This window comes from Hemiscyllium ocellatum, chromosome 23 (assembly GCF_020745735.1).
Source record: "Hemiscyllium ocellatum isolate sHemOce1 chromosome 23, sHemOce1.pat.X.cur, whole genome shotgun sequence".
Taxonomy (NCBI): domain Eukaryota; kingdom Metazoa; phylum Chordata; class Chondrichthyes; order Orectolobiformes; family Hemiscylliidae; genus Hemiscyllium; species Hemiscyllium ocellatum.
In genome coordinates, this window is record NC_083423.1 from 9,096,219 (window position 1) to 9,116,754 (window position 20,536).

Consider the following 20,536-nt stretch of genomic DNA (forward strand, 5'->3'; position numbering starts at 1 on the left):
TATCTTTCCGATAGGTAGGACACCAGAATTGCACGCGATATTCCAACAGTGGCCTAACCAATGTCCTGTACAGTCACAACATGACATCCCAACTCCTGTACTCAATACTCTGACCAATAAAAGAAAGCATACCAAAGGCCTTTTATCCTAACTACCTGCAACTCCACTTTCAAGGTCTTTGAGAAGGTGACCAAACAGGTGGATAAGGGTAAAGCAGTTGATGTAGTGTGTATGGATTTCAGTAATGTCTTTGTTAAGGTTCCCCAAGGTAGATGTTTGCACAAAACATGGAGGCATTGGATTGAGGGCGATTTAGCAGCTTGGATCAGAAATTGGCTTGCTGAAACAAGACACAGTGTGTTGTTTGATGGGAAATGTTCATCCTGGAGTTCCATTACTACTGGTGCTTTGGGTCTGTTTTGGGTCCACTGCTGTTCGTCACTTTTATAAATGACCTGGACGAGGGCAGAGAAGAATGGGTTAGTAAATTTGCGAATTACACTAAGGTTGGTGGAGTTGTACAAAGGATGTTGCAGGTTACAAAGTGACAGAGATAAGCTGCAGAACTGGGCTGAGAGGTGGCAAATGGCGTTTAATGTGGAAATGTGAGGTGATTCACTTTGGAAGGAGCAACAGGAATAAAATGTACTGGGCTCTTGCTAAGACTCTTGGCAGTGTAGATGAGCAGAGTGATCTCAGTGTCCATGTCCATGGATCCCTGAAAGAATTGAATTGCATTCAATTGAATATGTTGTCATGTGTACCGAGGCACAGTGAAAAGCTTTGTCTTGCAAGCAATACAAGCAGATCACAGAGTTAAATCGCATAGATAGTAAATAATAGGTAAGCAGCAGCAAAACAAAAACAGGTACAGATGAATGCTAAGAGTTTGTGAGTCCATTCAGTATTCTAATAACAGTAGGGTAGAAACTATTACGAAACCAGCTGGTGCATGTGTTCAGGCTTCTACACCTTCTCCCCAATGATAGAGGTTGTAGAAAAACATTGGTAGAGTGTAGTCCAGTACCACACCTTGCTGTGTCTCTCCAATACCACACCCTGCTGTGTCTGTCCAATACCACACCTTGCTGTGTCTCTCCAATACCACACCTCGCTGTGTCTCTCCAATACCACACCCTGCTGTGTCTCTCCAGGACCACACTTTTTGATCATTGATAAGGTGACATGTATTTGACAGAGCTAAGTGACACCATGAGATAAGACATATATTTGTTACCTCCCTGTTCTCATTATCAGCACATGGAGGAGTCTGCTAATGAGGAGCTAACCAAATGGGTTCCAGTTTTTCTAGTCCCTAGTTCTCTGCAGCTATCAGTAACATGTACTGTATTTACCTCTACTGCCTGATGCCTCATAAGAGACGATATTGTGTCTCAAATAGAGTGCAACTAGCTACTAATACTATGCAATAAACCTATTCTGTTCAACAAGTCTGAGCCTTCCTTTTGCCAAAGACCTTGTGTGGTCCTTCCCTACCTACAGGAACTAGAGTAGCCATTGAGCCCCTTGAGATTCAATGAGATCATGGCTGCTGTGTGACCTAACTCCATACAGCTGCCTTTGGCCCCTATCCCTTAATACCTTTGCTTAACAAAAGAATTGTCTAACTCAGATTTATTATTAATAACTGATCCAGCAACAGTTGCCATTTGTGGAGAAGAATTCCAACTCTCTACCGCCCTTTGTATGGAGATGCTCTTTCTAACATCTCTCCTGTTTGGTTCTAATTCTCAGACTCAGCAACAGTAGCTTAAGTTAATCTCAACGTGAATGATTGGTGGTAATGAATCTATCCAAAGCATCTCAGATGATTCAGGTAGATATGACCACAACATACCACAAGCAGACAGTGGTTCTGATTTTGTCATAGATACCAAATGGCATTTTTGGTTAGGTTCCCATGTAGCATCTGTGGTACATATACACGCTCACTCTTGACAGGAGGTTAAATTGATACCAGTTTCACCATTTTCCATCCTCACACATCAGCCAAACTACTCTCCTGACCTAGTTTGGATAAACCACAGTGAATAGGAGTACGGATCACTGCCCACTCCTTCCCTCACCTCTTCAGTCCTGTTTACTTAGGTTATCAATTATTAAAAGTTTTTTGGCAGTGTTACTTCTTCTGCCTATTGTTATGATTCTACGTACTTCTGTTCAATGATAGTTTTCAAGTTTTGGAAGTCTCTCGGGCTGGTCTGGCAGGTGTTCTAGTATTTCAGGCTTCAGCACTAAGGAACTAGTCTCAGGCATGAGACATTATTAAAAGGCCTTCCTTCTCCCTAATGAAGAATGAGAAGAGCCCTCCCCCACCGCGCGCCCCCACTAAAAATGTATGATCAACTGATGGAAGAAGAAGGATGAGTAGGTGGGGGAAGAAGGGTTCCAAGCAAAAGGCTAAACCCCATCAGGCTGCTCAGACAGTGATCCCCATACACAAACCATAGTGATGATGAACGTTCTAGAGATGTAAACTTTGATTAAATATGGCCTGTATCCATCAGAGGTTAGAAAAAAAGCATTTTTTCCAGAAAAAAATGGAAGGCAATCTTTTGAAACACATTACATCCTCGGAGGACCTGACAAGATGGATACAGAAAGGACACTTCCCCTTTTAGGATAGACTAGAAGGGCAGATATTGTTCAAAAGTTAAATGCCTTCCTTTAAGGCAGAGAAGAATAGAGCTCATTTTTTTTTCAGACGTTCATTCACCTTTGGAATTCTTGTACATAGAAACAGATAAATTAGGAGCAGGATGTCTCGGCAGGAGTTCCTGGGGGTAGGGTCCTATGTCTCACCATTTTCAGCTTCATCCTTCCTTCCATCATAAAGTCAGAAGTGGAGATGTTCTCTGGTGATTGCACAGTGTTCACCACCATTCGCAACTCCCGTCCATCACCTTCTCTCGGGCAGCTAGGGAAAGACAAGAAATGATATTTCAGCCAGGGATGCACATGTCATGAAAGAATTAAAAATTCTACCTTTTTAGGACCATCGCTTTGGAGTCTCCATGACTCCTCAGCAGGATCTCTCTCTCCTTCTCCAGTCAGTCACTGAATTTCCATCCACAGTCATTTGTGCTGTTTCAGTCCTCTTTCAAAAAAACTAATGCCTGAATTTAGAAATTTGGTGTGCCCTCAGGTGATCTGATGATATTATTGGTGGTGATGACAGAAACTGCTTTTATTCTGTCCCTTTCAGTTGATCCTAACATGTGGTTTACTGACAGAGAGGCTGCCCACAAGTCCCAAAAATGACATTTTGCCTTTATCTCTTGATCATAACCGCTTCTACATCCTGACTTCCTAAACCTAAGAGATCCGTCGATTTTGTACAAATGCCAGCATTAATTAACAGAGCCAACCTTTCACTTTTCCTAAATTCCTATCCTTCCTAAATGCTAATCTCCTTCAATATTCAGGTCCTAATCAATGTGATTCTTCAGCTATTTCTCAGGAATATCTACCAGATTGTACCTATTTATTTCCAGTTGCGCAACCAGTTCATTCTTTTACACATACTATGTGCTTTCAAAACCAGAATCTTTAGTTTTGTCCTGTTATGCTTTCATTAACCTCTAATCCTATCTGTTGGTTGACTCCTGCTATAACACCTTTCTCTCTTGCCTTATGTCCAGAATTAGATGGCATAAGGTGAGAGGGGAAAGATTTAAAAGGGACCCAAAGGGCAACTTGTTCACACAGAAGGTGGTGCACATATGGAATGACCTGCCAGAGGAAGTGGTGGAGGCTGGTACAATTCCAACATTTAAAAGGCTTCTGGATGGGTATATGAACAGGAAGGGTTCAGAGGGATATGGGCCAAATATTGACAAGTGCAACTAGATGTATTTCGGATATCTGGTCGGCATGGACGAGTTGGACTGAAGGGTTTGTTTCTGTGCTGTACATTTCTATGATTCGATGTCTACTCTTTTTGATTCCTTCATTTATGTGATGTGGGCATTGCATTACAGAACCAAGATTTAAAATATACCACAGTCAGCTTTTTTAAAATTGATTCATTTTTGTGGGATGTGAGTGTCACTGGCTGGGCCCAGCAATTATCGCCTGTCCGTCGTTGCCCCTTGAGAAGGTGGTGGTGAGCTGCCTTCTTGAACTGCTGCAGTCCATGACCCACAATGCCGTGAGGGAGGGAATTCCATATCAGCACAAATCTTGAGAGTCACCCAACAAAATGCTGCAGGACTTCTCCAGACCAGGTCAGGCAGACTTCAATGATAAATACACATACACGCAAATGTAAAAGTTAGAAGCTGAAGTAGGCCATTCGGCCCACCAAGGGTGCCGTACAATTTGCTAAAAGCATGGCTATCTGATTGTAATCTCTACTTTCCTGTTTACCTTTGATACTCTTTGATTTTCTTATCAGCCAAGAATTTTTTAAACTCAAGGATGAAATTAAATCAGACGTCCTGTCTCCACAGCTCTCAGCTCAAGAGATCAAGAGCAAATATATCTCCAGGCCAAAGGAAGTTCAGCTCAGAGTCAATGAGCTGGGGGCCAAGCTGTGGACACTGCAATACATCAGGGAGGGCAAATTACCTGGATAGGTTGTAGCACGTGGTGGTCACTCCCTTTAACACAGAGCATTCTTGATGACCATGAGTGAGACAGTTAACAGGATTCAGGTGCATTTGCAACGGGTTTCATTCACTGTGCTTTAGGATGTGTCATCCGTGTTTCCAGCTCAGCTTTCCAGGTTTATCCATAACTCTGTTTACGTTTGGAGTCATCGAGATCTATAGCACAGAAAAGGCTCTCAGACCCATCAAGTCTGCACTCGCTCTATCCTGTCTATGCCTGACATATGCTTCCTTCTTTTTCTTAACCAAACCCTCAATTTCTTTAGTCATCCAGCATTCCCTATGCCTACCAGCCTTCCCTTTCACCCTGACAGGAATATACTTTCTCTGGATTCTTGTTATCTCATTTCTGAAGGCTTCCCATTTTCCAGCCGTCCCTTTACTTGTGAACATCTGCCTCCAATCAGTTTTCAAAAGTTCTTGCCTAATACCGTCAAAATTGGCCTTTCTCCAATTTAGAACTTCAACTTTTAGATCTGGTCTATCCTTTTCCATCACTATTTTAAATCTAATAGAATTATGGTCGCTGGCCCCAAAGTGCTCCCTCACTGACACCTCAGTCACCTGCCCTGCCTTATTTCCCAAGAGTAGGTCAAGTTTTGCACCTTCTCTAGTAGGTACATCCACATACTGAATCAGAATATTGTCTTGTACACACTTGAAATTCCTCTCCATCTAAACCTTTAACACTATGGCAGTCCCAGTCGATGTTTGGAAAGTCAAAATCCTCTATCATAACTACCCTATTATTCTTACAGATAGCTGATCTCCTTACAAGTTTGTTCCTCAATTTCCCTCTGACTACTGGGGGAAACAGACTCACAAAATCAAACTCAGAAAATTGAATATGATAAGTATCATCACAAGGGAACAGGCCTTTCCCCCATCTCTCAGATGAGAAGCTCAATCATTGTGTACGTTCAAGAAGGAAAGATGGAAACCAATAGGTTTCTGGAGACCAGTGATATCAAGGGTCAGCTCTGGGGAAGGGTCACAGACCAAAAGTGTTAACTCTGTTTTCTCTTCAGAGATGCTGCCAGACCTGCTAAGCTTTTCCAACAACTTCTGCTGTTGTTTCTGATTTACAGCAACCACGATTCTTTCGGTTTTTAATGATATCAAGGGGTCTGGAGTAAGTGTGGGAAAGTGGTATTGAGGTAGCTGATTATTTGGGATCTAATTAAGTGAAGGGGCATTTTGATTCTCCTGCTCTTTGGATGCTGCCTGACCTGCTGCGCTTTTCCAGCAACACATTTTCAGCCCTGATCTTCAGCATCTGCAGTCCTCACTTTCTCCTCCTTAATGGTAATTGGTAAAATACAACATGCGAAGATTGACTAGTTGAATGAGGCGATTAGTCTTCTTATGGCAAGGTATGGATTTCCTCAGGACTTGACTCCTTGAATTTATCTCCATGGGACTATTTTCAGCTTGCTTTCATAGATCTTAGAATCACAGCAGTGTGGAAGCAAGCCATTCAGCCCATCGAATCCACATTGACCCTCTGAGGAGCATCGCACTACCCTAACCCTGTAACCCTGCATTTCCCATGGCTAATCCACCTAGTGTGTACATCCATGGACACTATGGGCAATTCACCTGACCTGCATATTACTTACAGTGTGAAAACAGGCCCTTTGGCCCAACAAGTCCACACCAACCCTCCGAAGAGCAACCCACCCAGACCCATTCCCCTACATTTACCCCTTCACCTAACACTATGAGCAATTTAGCATGACCAATTCACCTGTGCTGCACATCTTTGGATTGTGGGAGGAAAATGGAGCATCTGGAGGAAACCTACACAAACACGGGGAGAATGTACACACCCCACACAGACAGTCGCCCGAGGGTGGAATTGAACCTGGGTCACGCTTTCTTTGTGTGCATTAGTGGTAGAGGATCTCCAACACCCTTGTGGAAATGTGATCTCTTGTCTCCTTTCCACACTATTACCAGGACATGCACTGAAGGGTTAAAATGCCTTTCCATACTCTGTGTTCCGTGCTCAGTTGTTGTTATTTGTTTCACTTTAAGCCGCCACAGGTCACCTTCTCTCGGAGAACAGTGGGTTAACTTGATGTAGTATTGCCAGGTAACAATATTGTGCCTCCCGCTGGTGGGGACAGATAATGACTCGTGTGGTTAATACTAGCTGTCTGCAGCAATGGTTATGAAGAGCTGGCAAGAGCAAGGTAGTGATATCTGTGAGTTAACACTGAATGGCTTCAGGTTGATTGTACATCAAACCTCCGTGACAATTTACATAGGCTTTGTATTGCATCTTCAGACTGAGTTTGCCTGACACACAATAGTACACTTCAAAAGTGCACCTCCAAATAAATGCATGTAAAATGGTATGAAAGTAATCAGTTTTAATCTGCATATATATACTTCGGTTATATTGCCAGCTAAACACAATGAACTCCCATTAGCTTGTTCAGGAAACAGGAAGTTCCGTTATTTCCATCTATACAATCTAAAACAGGAATGACTGTCTGAGTTATATTTTGAACTGACATTTATATAAATGATTTGGATGTGAACATAGGAGGTATAATTAGTAAGTTTGCAGATGACAAAATAATTGGAGGTGTAATGGACAGTGAAGAAGGTTACTTCAGAGTACAACATGATCTTGATCTTGATCAGATGGACCAATGGTCCAAAGTGTGGCAGATGGAGTCTAATCTATATAAATGTGAGGTGCTACATTTTGGAAAAGCAAATCAAAGCAGGGCTTACACACTTAATGGTAAGGTCCTCAGGAGTGTTGCTGAACAAAGAGCCTTTAAGAGTGCAGGTTCATAGCTCCTTGAAACTAAAGTTGCAGATTGATAGGATAGTGAAGAAGGTGTTTGGTATGCTTTTATTTGTTGGTCAGAGCATTGATTACAGGAATTGGGAGTTCATGTTGCAGCTGTAGAGGATGTTGGTTAGGCCACTGTTAGAATATTGCATCCTATTGGAAGGATGTTGTGAAATTTGAAAGGGTTCAGAAAAGATTTACAAGGATGTTGCCAGGGTTGGAGGGTTTGAGCTACAGGGAGAGGCTAAACAGGCTGGGGCTATTTTCCCTGGAGCGTCGGAGGCTGAGGGGTGACCTTATAGAGGTTTATACAGTTAGGAGGGGCATGGATAGGTAAATAGACAGGGTCTTTTTCCCAGGGTAGGGAAGTCCAAAACTAGAGGACAGAGGTTTAAAGTAAGAGGGGAAAGATGTGAAAGGGTTCTAAAGGAGCAGTTTTTTTATGCAGAGAGTGGTCTGTGTATGGAATGAGCTGCCAGAGGAAGTGGTTGTTGTGGTTCTGTTCGCTGTGCTGGGAATTTGCGTTGCAGACGTTTCGTCCCCTGTCTAGGTGACATCCTCAGTGCTTGGGAGCCTCCTGTGAAGCGCTTCTGTGATGTTTCCTCCGGCATTTATAGTGATTTGTCTCTGCCGCTTCCGGTTGTCAGTTCCAGCTGTCCGCTGCAGTGGCCGGTAGATGAGGTCCAGGTCAATGTGTTTGTTGATGGAATTTGTGGATGAGTGCCATGCCTCTAGGAATTCCCTGGCTGTTCTCTGTTTGGCTTATCCTATAATAGTAGTGTTGTCCCAGTCGAAATCATATTGCTTGTCATCTGCGTATAGTAGTGTTGTCCCAGTTGAACTCATGTTGCTTGTCATCTGCGTTGACGACAATGCAGATGACAAGCACGATGAGTTCGACTGGGACAACACTACTATTATAGGACAAGCCAACAGAGAACAGCCAGGGAATTCCTAGAGGCATGGCACTCATCCACAGATTTTATCAACAAACACATCGACCTGGACCCAATAAACCGACCACTGCAGCGGACAGCTGGAACTGACAACCGGAAGCAGCAGAGACAAACTGTTATAAATTCCGCAGAAAACATCACAGGAGGCTCCCAAGCACTGAGGATGTCACCTGGACAGGGGACGAAACATCTGCAACACAAATTCCTAGCTCGGCGAACAGAACCACAACAACGAGCAGCCGAGCGACAAATCGTCTCACAAACTTTGAAGAGGTAGTGGTGTAGGTTGGTACAATTACAACATTTAAAATGCATCTGAATGGGTATATGAACAGGAAGAGTTTAGAGGCATATGGGCCAAATGTTGGCAAATAGGACTAGATTAATTTAGGATAATTGGTTGGCATGGATGTGTTGGACAGAAGGGTCCGTTTCTGTGCTCTACAGCTCAATGACTGTATGCACCAATTCTCACATTTCTGGTCACAAACCCCAACAAATTTCGCTTGTGCCTGTCCGCCTTGAGCCTTTGCCACTTGATGGTTTCACTTCAATACTCAGAACTCCCAGAAACTGAATCACTGAATTATAGAATCAAACAGAAGAGGCCCTTTGGCGGATCAAGTCGGTACTGTTCATGTGCACTCCCATCTGCACTCGTCCAACTTTCCTTCATTAGGCCCGTAATCTTGAATGTTAGGACTTTCAAGCACTCATTAAAGTACTTTTGAAAGATTATGAGGTTTCCCACCTCAACTACGCACACCCCTCCCCCAACAACCCTGCTCCCTCCCAGTGCATTCCAGGTTCCTACCATCCTCTGGTAGAAATATATTTCTTAAAGTTCCTTCACAACTTCCTTTCAAATTATGTCCCCATTTTCTTGACCTTTCAACTCAGGGGAACAGCTGCTTCCTGTCTGCTCTGTCCATGCCTCTGATAACCTTATACACATCAATTCCCTTCCCACTCAACCGTTTCTGCTCCAAAGAAAGCAATCTAACCATCACAACCATGTGAGAACTAATGCTATGTTTTTGGATAGTATTATTCACGATAGCACACAGGGCAGAAATAGAAGATGGCCAACAGTAAGTTCTACGGGAAAGACCAGAGATAATAATGCTGGGGTAGGAGAGGAGACCTTTATGGGCAATTGTCTGATTCAGACAAGATAGATATTAATGAAATCAGGGAGCCTAACTATTTAAGATGAAAATAAGGAGGAACAAACACAGAAAACATTGGAGAAATTCAGTGAGTCTGGCAGCATTTATGGAGGGATACACAGTTAATGTTCCGAGTCCAGTATGACTCCTCTTCAGAGATGAAAAGAAGTTTCTTCTGCCGGACGAGAGTCATTCTATGGAATTCTCGCCTGTAGATGGCTGGAGGTGTGGAATCATTAGACGTATTCAGTCTGAGATTTCCACAGTTTTAGTCAGGAAAGGAATCAAGAGTTTAGGGGGAAAGTTAAGAAAATGGAGTTGAAGATTATCAGATTAGCCGCAATCTCATTGATTGACTGAGCATACTTGATGGGCTGAATGGCCTACTTCTGCTCCTATACTTAAGGTCCACGGCTTTCCCAGCTTGATTATAGTGGAGAGACACTGGAGGCTGATGGTGCAATCAACAGCACACACACTGAATCGGATGAGGATAGATTGTTTGCCTTTGTCAACAGAGAATGTGTTTTGTGACTTTGGGAAGAGCCATTTAGGTGTTATGTTGGGGATGATTGCTTGACTGGAGGGATTTGAAAGTACTTGGAAGAATGGCCGCAGATGAGAAGGAAGGACTTCTGAGAGAAAAGGGAGGTGGGAAATAGCTCCTTCACCCTTCTGTTCGTTGACCTCCATCTGTTATACACATACAACAGGTTCCCAACATTATAATTCCACCCCAGTTTTGAAGTTGCATCGTGTTCTTGTCCTTTATTACCTTAGTAATTTCCCAAGGCATACAACATTCTGAGATTTCCACACTCCTCAATATGCCCTCTTACACTATTTATTGCTCCTCCACTAGGGGGCTACGCCTTCAGAGGCCTATTCCCTAAAATGTAGAATTCCGTCACTGAGACTTTGTGCAACTTTAACTCTCCCTTAGCCCCTTTCCCTTATAGGGACTCTTTAAAACTTATCTTTTCAACTGAGATTTTAGTCACCCTCCCTAATATTTTCTTATGTGTCTTGGTATTGGTTTTCATTTGGCATCAGAACCGTGAAGCACCTTGGGACATTTTGCCATGCTGAAGGCACTACATAGATTCAAGTTATTGTTGCATGCAGTCGCAGGAGAAAGGAAAAGGAAGGGGCAGTGACTGGTGCAGGGCAGGAAATGATGAATGTGATAATGGAGCACTGAAAAACTGAGAGGAGCAGAAACTGTGTTCACAGGATGAGTGAACAGTTACAGGAGAATGGAAAGGAAGAAAGGGAACATGGGACATGAAATGTCAAGGGGCAGGAACCTTGTGGAAGATCCGTTCCCACAATTAAGAAATGCAGCAACTAATAGTTAGGCTGATTTATTCAACACATGAGGAAAGCTTCAATTTGTAATGTGCACAAACCTGACAGTACATATGAAGCAATGCTTTGGAATGGGACTGACATTGTTATATGCATGGAGAACTAATTCTTATATGGTTTCTATTTGGCTTAGCCATTTGCAAAACATACAATTGTGTACGTAGATATAAAATCAACATTGTTTATATCGTGTGAGATTTTGGTCAGAATGAAAAAAACAAAACCTGCATGGGCAGATGGTCTTGAATCATAAATGCAATTTGCAAATCTGGTCTGGAGCTTTAAGGTGTACATAAGGTCCACACCCATTGCATAGAAGTTAAGTTACAGATTTTTATTCATTTATGGGATGTCAAGGTCACAGGCTCGGCCTAGTTGCCCTTGAACTGAGTGGTTTGTTCAGTTATCTCAAAAGATAGTTAAGATTCAACCACATGCTGTAAGTCTGGAGCTGTTTGGACACTGGATAGGGAGTGCAGATTTCCTTCTGTGAGTATATTAACAAGCCAGATGATTTTGAATCCCACCATGGCTGATGGTGAAATTTGAATTCAATAAAGAAATCTGTCAATATAAAAGCTAGTTATAATATTTCCTCTTGTTCACTAATCTGCTACCCTTGCCCAGTCTGGCCCATTTGTGACTCTAGACAAAGCAATGCAGTAGACTCTTGGCTGTTAGATCAGCCATGATCCTATTGAACAGCAGAGTGTGTACGATGGGCCAAATGACCTAACCTTTTATCTATTTCTTACGTTCTTTTGGACTGTCCTCAGAAATGGCCTCCCTTCAAAAAATGCTGGACTTGCCAGTGATACTCACATCTAATTAATTAAGAGAAAACTTTCCAGAGGGAATGTTGAAAGATATTTAGGCAGGTACGTGGATAGGAGAGGCTTAAGGGAATAGGGCAAATGGGACTAATTCAGTTTAGGAAACTTGGTCAGCATGGTGGCTCAGTGCTTAGCACTGCTGTCTCACAGTGCTAGGGACCTGGGTTCAATTCCAGCCTTGGGTGACTGTCTGTGTGATATTTGTGCATTCTCTCTGTGTCTGTGTGAGTTTCCTCCCACAGTCTAAAGGTGTACAGGTGAGGGGAATTGATTATGATAAATTGCCTATAGTGTGCAGGCGAGGTGGAAATGTGAGTTTGAGTGGATTTCTCTTTGGAGGGTTGGTGCAGACTCAATGGGCCGAAAGGCCTCTTTCTGCACTGTAGGGATTCTATAATGGGTGCAGTTGGGCTGAAGGGTGTGTTTCCATGTGATATGACACTAATGCCTGGTAAAATTGCCACTCCAGATGTGTCAGTGGCTATGAGAACCAAGGAAATAGGCTTGTTCAGAAAGAGTGAATTGCAACTTGTGTCATGTTTAAACGATCCATTCCCTTGCAAGGAAATGTGGGATGATTAGCTTTTCGAGCGAGCCATCCACAGCAAGTACAATCTCACCACAGTGGCCCTTGATGCTGGGACAAGATCAAGATTGTGCTCAAGACTGTTTGACTGCAAAAGGGAAAAGCAATGCATTTTGAATAGACACACATTGCCTTCCTTGCTCTCTCTTCAGATATATATAGTATTCGCTGCCCATTACGCATTCTGTTGAAACGCATTTGGGTCAAAGTCAATGTACGATATAAGACTCTGTGGTAAAGGGAAGACCAATGACCTGTAATACCACTTCAAAAAAAAAAGCAGGCTTATGGTTTACTAACAAAAACAAATCTAGAATGGCAAGTGGATTCCTTCCATTAATGCAGCAGTCAATCAAAGCACAAATGCCTAGAGATTCCAGCTGGAAGTTTTTTTTTAAAAAAAAATTTTATCTGTGTTTCAGCTGCCAGTCTCTAAAACCCGCTCACAGCACGGCTTTACATACTGGCCTCACCAGCATCAAAAGCAGGCAATCAGGTCTAAATCAGCATGCAAAATGCCACTCAACCTTGGGCTTGTATTAAAATTTTCAGGGACTCAATTTGTGATAGCAATCGTTCCTATTAAAAAAGCAAAATGTAAGATAGTTTTTTTTTATATATATAAATCTCTGGGTGTAATGGAATCGTTAATAAGCATGAGCTGATGTGATTTCTCACCACAAATCCTGCAGAGGGTTCAGAAGTGGGAAAATAGTGTGTGTGAGCCAGGCACTGTCTTCAGGCTGCTTCTGTGAGATACAAGGAGGCAACTGATAAGGAAGGCATCAGAAGGGCAGTTAATTGCCTCCAGTCTCTTGGTGCTGGGAATATTTAAAATCTATGGGATTAAGGACAGATTAAAACTACGGAAGCAGGGTCCAATGGCGCTTGGAGATTGCAATCAGGATCGGTTAATAGTGAGGAAAAAAAAATGAACATTGCAAATAAAATGACAGATAGGAATTCCAGATCCGCTTTTAACACAGCGAATTCTATCTTGTAAATGCCATTCATCTCTGTGTAAATCATTTTTTCTGCTGCAGGCTTATCATCCGATCAGCAAATTAAAAATGCTCTTCCCTCGGAGGATTAAGGAGGTTGATTGAAGTCAGTCAGAAAACTAGCTAATAAGTCTAAAAATGTCACTGTGGTTCTATGTGGTACTCGGTACTGGCCTGTTACGCCGGGAACTGTCTGAATACCATTTGATCAATAACACCAAAAGGTTCTATTGGGTTACAAAACGTTGCAGTATGGATTAATTTGGTTAAAATAAAAAGGAAGTTGCAATGTTGCAGTCATTTCTATTACAATTCTGCACTCATTCTGTCATGTTGTCTGTTAATTAAACATGGATTTTATATTGAATAATGACAATGGAACTGTGAAATTAAATGAAATTAGAAATTAAATGAAATCTTAGTTGCTGCTTGGACATCCCTTAAAATTATAATATGAAATTGATGCAAATCCTACTGTATTTATGGACTGGAGTAGACATGAAAAAAAAAGTTTGGATATTTTGAAAGAATTTTTGAGAAACTGAAACAATGCCCTTTTCACTCTTTGTTTCCTGCCTCATCTGATCATCTGCCATTAATTCGGTGCTTTTCTGTACTTTGTAAAAACATAAGATGTTAGACAAAATTCCTTATCTAAAAAATAAATTGCTGATATGAACTCTGCGCCCATTGAAGGTCACGTACATATTTTCTGCTTCCAAAATACTATTAAGGGATAATACATCAAACCTCTAACACACTATGCTTCAACCATAATTCATAAATTGTTTCCTCATAAATATATCCCTTCAGTTAAACTCCTTTTAACATGTTCAGTTTGTATTATTCTACTCACTGTATGCAGGTGAAATTTCAATTTCCATTTCAGTTGTAAGTATAATTATCAGCATCTGCCAAGCACACTAATGCTGTATTTTCAACATGTTAGAATTATTTCCTTATAGCATAATTATTCTGAAGTTGACTAGATAAAATCAAATTTAAGTAGATAGGATAGTGATGAAGGTGTTTGGTATGCTTTCCTTTATTGGTCAGATTACTGAGTGCAGGAGTTGGGAGGTCATGTTACGGCTGTACAGGACATTGGTTAGGGCACTGCTGGAATATTGCGTGAGTTCTGGTCTCCTTCCAATCGGAAAGATGTTGTGAAACTTGAAAGGGTTCAGAAAAGATTTACAAAAATGTTGCCAGGGTTGGAGGATTTGAGCTGTCGGAAGAGGTTGAATAGGCCGGAGCTGTTTTCCCTGGAGCGTCAGAGGCTGAGGGGTGACCTTATAGAAGATTATAAAATCATGAGAGGCAAGCATGGGGTAAATAGAAAAAGTCTTTTCCCTGGCATGGGAGAATCCAGAACTAAAGATATAAAGAGACCTAAGGGGCAACTTTTCCATGCAGAGGGTGGTATGTGTATGGAATAAGCTGCCAGCGGAAGTGGTGGAGGCTGATACAATTGCAACATTCAAAAGGCATCTTGATGGGTATATGAATAGGAAGGGTTTGGAGAGATATGGGCCGGGTGCTGGCAGGTGGGACTGGATTGGGTTGGGATATCTGGTCAGCATGGATGAGTTGGACCGAAGGGCCTGTTTCCATGCTGTACATCTCTGTGACTTTATGACTCAATGACTCTATAATAGCAATGAATGGTTTACCAGAGTTGTCAACTGTAACATGCACAGATATTGAGAGTTAGGATGCCTGTATTACACAGGACACTGCATTGTATTAGTGTCCAGGTTCCATGAAGCAATGTTTTGACATACTTTAACAATATACTTCATTCTGGCCTGGCGCTTTGTTAAAATGTTGTGTAATGCATCACTTCGCCAGCAACGCTATTCCATCTTAGGACCACTTTCATTGTGTTCAAACAGTGAATGAGTTTAGGCAGTGAAGTGCCATGTATTGATGCTGTTGGGTGGATGTGCCTTAACATTGCCAATGATTGTTTGTATTTGTTGTATTTGTTGCATTTGTATTAGCAGCAAAAAAATCCTTCCTTCAAAAGATGGAAGCAATACTGTGGCATCAAAGAGAGGGTGGGTGAGGTAAGAATGCTCACGAGAAGGAAAAGAAGATTAATCAAACAAGGATCTGCTGTATTTCCATTCATACAGGCTGAGTGATGTTTCATAGTTTTGTGCAATATTTGTAAGGATCATGTTCCTTTGCTTGCTTTTGAACAAGTCCCATCTCCTTCAGGACAGGCGCAATGAGCAGATCTTTGGTGATGTGAGGATTAAGGTTGATTGGCTTGCTAATGGTGTGCATTAAAGGTCAAACACTCAGAGGTTGGATTTTACTTTTAATTCATTCATGAGCTGTGTATGTCGCTGTATAGAGCAGCATTTATTGCTCATCCCTAAATGGAGTGGGCAGCCTTCTTGAACTCGAGAGTGTGGTCCTGGAAAAGCACAGCAGATCAAGCAGCATCTGAGGAGCAGGAGAGTCGACATTTCAGGCAAAAGCCCTTCATTAGGAATGGTGAAGGACTTTTGCCTGTAACATCGATTATCCTACTCCTTGGATGCTGCCTGGCCTGCTGTGCTTTTCAAACACCACACTCTTGATCTAATCTTCAGCATCTGCAGTCCTCACTTTTGCCTGGCCTTCTTGAACTGCTGAGGTCCTTAGAGTGTAGGTGACCTATGCAGGGTAGGTCCTGCATAGAGCCCACCCCCAGAGCAAATTAGCAGGATAGGATGAATAGACAAAGTATTTTCCCTGGGGTGGGGGTGCCCAGAACAGGAGGGCATAGTTTAAGGTGAGAGGGGAAAGATATAAAAGAGACCCAAGAAGCAAATCTTTCACCCTGAGGGTGGTACGTGTATGGAATGAGCTGCCAGAGGATGTGGTGGAGGCTGGTACAATTGCAACATTTAAGAGGCATTTGGATGGGTATATGAATAGGAAGGGTTTGGAGGGATATGGGCCGGGCGCTGGCAGGTGGGAATAGATTGGGTTGGACGGGTTGGACCGAAGGGTCTGCTTCCGTGCTGTACATCTCTGTGACTCTGTGACAGCCTGGAAGAAAGAAAGTCGGAGTGGAATTAAAACAAAATCAGGGTGAATTTCACCTTGCATTCCATGCATTGAAGAACATATTGGAAGGAATCAGGTGAACATTGAGTGAAATTTATGAGCTAATGTTGAAGGGAGATAAATTAGGAGCTTGATGTGTTATCTGATAGTTATTCTTTCAGCATAAAGTGGAAACAACAGATATGAATATGGACTTGAGTTTCAATGGCAGAGTGTTCCTATTAGCAAATGTTTTTAGATATAGGAATAAATATAACAATTTGCATGTTGCAATATAACAACAGAGCAGTCCTTGTATACAAACAACTACCTCGAAGCACTAAACTGATAGCAAAAAGGGGAAGCAGGAAACAAGGAGAAGAAAGGCAAATGGTCTGTTACACTGAGTAATTTTATCACTCAGATCTGCTCAGCAACTGAGATTTTCATTGTGTCTGGGATCTTTCACGCAAAATCATAGCAACGGAGCAGCAAATCACCCCGTATGTTGGAAGTGTGGTAGTGTGTGAGATTTCTCTTCTCACCGAATGACTTGTCCTGAGTACAGATTATGGATAATAAGTGAGACCCTATAGCAATGGCACTACTAGCACAGAATGTAGTAATGGCTGTGTTGGTAACACTAATCTTCCTGGTGCTTTTCCATCTATTTCATTCAGTCGTATCACAGTCAAATGATTTTGGTCCTTCTTTCATGGATTATAAATTAGGAAGATTAAGGTATAATCCTTAACAGAGATCGAAATCATCAGAGAGCTGAAAGATTATGGTAACTTACCAAAACAAACAGCAAGATCTAACACTCAGAAACATTTACAAAGCTTAAAAAAAACCCTCCAACAGCTGTGAAATGTGACATAAATGTTTATAGCGTTTCCAGATTGCAGCAGCAGTAAAGGAAGGAACTGCTGTATTTATCAAGCGAGGAACGTTGGGTGTAGCCAAGGGGTCTTTTTTATCCAGCAAAGACAAAGATGTGAAGATACTTTCGCTGGCTTAGATCATTTGTTATTCTGCCTTGTTAATTTGGAAGTTCAAATGTTGAGACTTGCAGTAGTACAGTTCAGGAAATCGGTGGGTTACGAATCTTTTGGATTTTCCTGTTGTCTCTAAACATAAATGATGAATTCTTCTTGAGCACTGCCTCCAGAAAGTCAGGAGAAAAATCAAAGCACATGAAAAGGATTGTGTTGTCTTTTGTTTCCTTTGAACACTTTGTTTATTAAGTTTCAAATATCTGAGATACAATAGAAAGAATAGTTAACTGGAAGAGGCATTTCAAAGCAGAAGTTCAAGTGATGAACCCTTCAAGAAAACATTAATCAGACTTGAGAACCCTAGAATCAGAGCCCCACTGCGGTACACCCTCTGTTTAATTTGCACTTGCTTTGTGTCCGATTTTTCTGCTGGAGTCACCGGATTGTGAAGTCAGCTTCGTGCTATTCAATGTAAAACATTTCTGATGAAATGTGCATCTACATGAGCTTATTAAGTGAGCATTCTTTAAACAAGAAAAAGAACCCATTCCAATTTTGCTTCCTCTTCCATTGGAACTATTGGTTCACAATGGGGCCCAATAACCTTATACAATGGCTTGTTTGGCAGCAGTTGTAGACAGAAAGAGAGAGTTAATGTTTTGAGTCTGATATGACTCTTCCTGAGAATACTCTTTCTTTATTCTGAAGAAGATTTATACCAGACTCGAAATGTTAACCCTGAGCCTTTTTCCCTTTCTCCACAGATGCTGCCAGACTTGTCGAGTTTCTCCAGCATTCTCTATTTGTTTCAGATTTTCAGCATTCCACAGTGCATATGAGAAAAGACTATGTGGTAAGTGTGGAGATCATCGTGACTAGGAATTCTATCTTACACTCTCCTGATATTCACCCAGGAACTACTGAGAGAAAGCATAACCTTCTCCCCTCTTTTAGGATTATGGGATCTGGAGTCGGTCAAACCGGCACAGACCAAGGATCAAATTCTGGAGCTTTTTTAATGTGCATGGGTGAGATACATGCCATACAATACGCTTATCAATAGAACAATTGTATGTAGTGCTATACATTATTCATCTTACAGTACTGATATCTCAACTTGTACAGGGAGCAGGTGATTGGAGATGAAACATCTGAGTATTTTTGAACTGATGACAATGTTTTGAGTACAATTTCCCTTGTTGGTAGTTGTAAGGGAAGCTATGGTTAGAAGCCAATTGTTCCTAATTTTTTTGTTTAATTACTGGAAATGGTTTGAAATGTAAATATATCTTTGAAATGACAATATAATGAAAAGGTCGTTTTAGTCAGGCTTCAGTGCACTCACTATTGAGCTGCTCCTGTGCCTGTCTGTGTTGTGTCTGTAATAGCTTTTCATGGGAAATCATGAAATCCTATTTACATCCTGATGACTGAGGACAGCCTGATGCTAACTCATGGGTGACTGTTACTAATCAGCTATAACATCATCTTCTGCAGGGTGGGGATAGGTACAATTCTTGATCCGTTTTCAACTGAGGATTCACTTTATGCACAATGCAAAATTCTCATTTATTCATTCCCTTTTAAAAAAAGGATGAACTTGTTCATTACTGCCAATGTTTTAACAAAAACCATTCATGTGAAATGGTTTAAATTGCAATTTGTAATAAAACCTGTTCATATCTAATATCATGCAACATGATTTCAATAATCCAATAATCAGTAAAAAGGCTACTATCATAATTTAGCAGCACAAAACGAATTTAAATCTGATGATTTGCTTCATAAAGAAACTTAGTCGATTTGAATAATTACTTGCCTTTATAAACCAACCCATCAAATCTCTCAGAAATCTCCCAAAGTTCTCCATAAAGGAAGGATAATATTGTGTATATTTGATTCTGTACAACAGCCATTTTGAACACAGCAAGGAGCCATAAATAGCAAAGAGATTAATTTGCTTTCATAGAATCATAACAGGTGACAGCACCAAAACAGAACATTTAGTTTAATAGATGTGAGTCCCTGTTCTGTTCCAGATGAGTTTAACCTAATCTGATGCCCCACTGCACCAGAAAGCTTTTAGTTATCAAGTTAGATGTTGAAAGCAAATTATCAAGGGGTATGGGGTTCAGCGAAATTTATTGTCCATCCCTGGTTAATAGTTAACCCCATTACTGTGGGTCTGGATCTCACATAAGTCAGACCAGGAATTCCCTCCTCTAAACCAGCTGGGTATTTCTGATAATTGACAATGGTCTCATGGCCATAATATAACTCTTAATTCAAGGCTTTTACTGAATTCAAATTCCACTGTCTGTCAAAGGCATAATTTGAACCTGTGTCCCCTAAATATTACCTGGTTTTCTGGATTCAACAGTACAGAAATAATATCACAGGGCCATCATCTCCTTTTATCTGCCTTTTTACGTACCTTGGTTCAACAATGGGTGCGTACAGAGAATTCTGTGTTGTATCCAACTTTCCTGAAAGCACAAGTTTCCTCAGCATTCTGAACATTTTATTTTAGTGTTCATCTTCACTTTGGGGTTCTGTTGTTGCTGACTGACAGCTCAATGGGAATAATCTCTCACAATTATCCGAATGTAACCACCGGTGACTTTAACTGTAAAGAGAATATCGGTGAGAGTTCTGAGGAAGGGTCACTTGACTTGAAACGTTAACTCTGATTTCTCTCCACAGATACTGCCAGACCTGCTGAGCTTTTCCAGCAATTTCTAGTCTTATCAGTCAGAGTTCCTGACATTGACGCAAATTGTGAGTTTGCAGAGAGCTGGAGAAAAGAATATAAAAAGGCCTGTTGGAGGGGGTCTTTTGGCATAGTGATCATCTAGGTCAGAAGGTCGATGTCCAAAATTTTCTGGAGGTGTGTGATAACCTATGGACTAAAAATAACTTTAAAACAATCAGTTGTGATTAAGTTTGCTGCCAGAATTACTTTGAAATATTAACAACTTTTATCGAAGGAGATTGAAGTATAGATATGTTTAATATGTTTATTCAGCATTGGAAAGGTTAGTTAGAAGTATATCCCAAATACATTGAAATTTGCAGGTGTCTGATCTGAGGCATCAACAATAGGTACTGTACCACGGGAATGAGAGCAGGCAGTTAGTGATTGC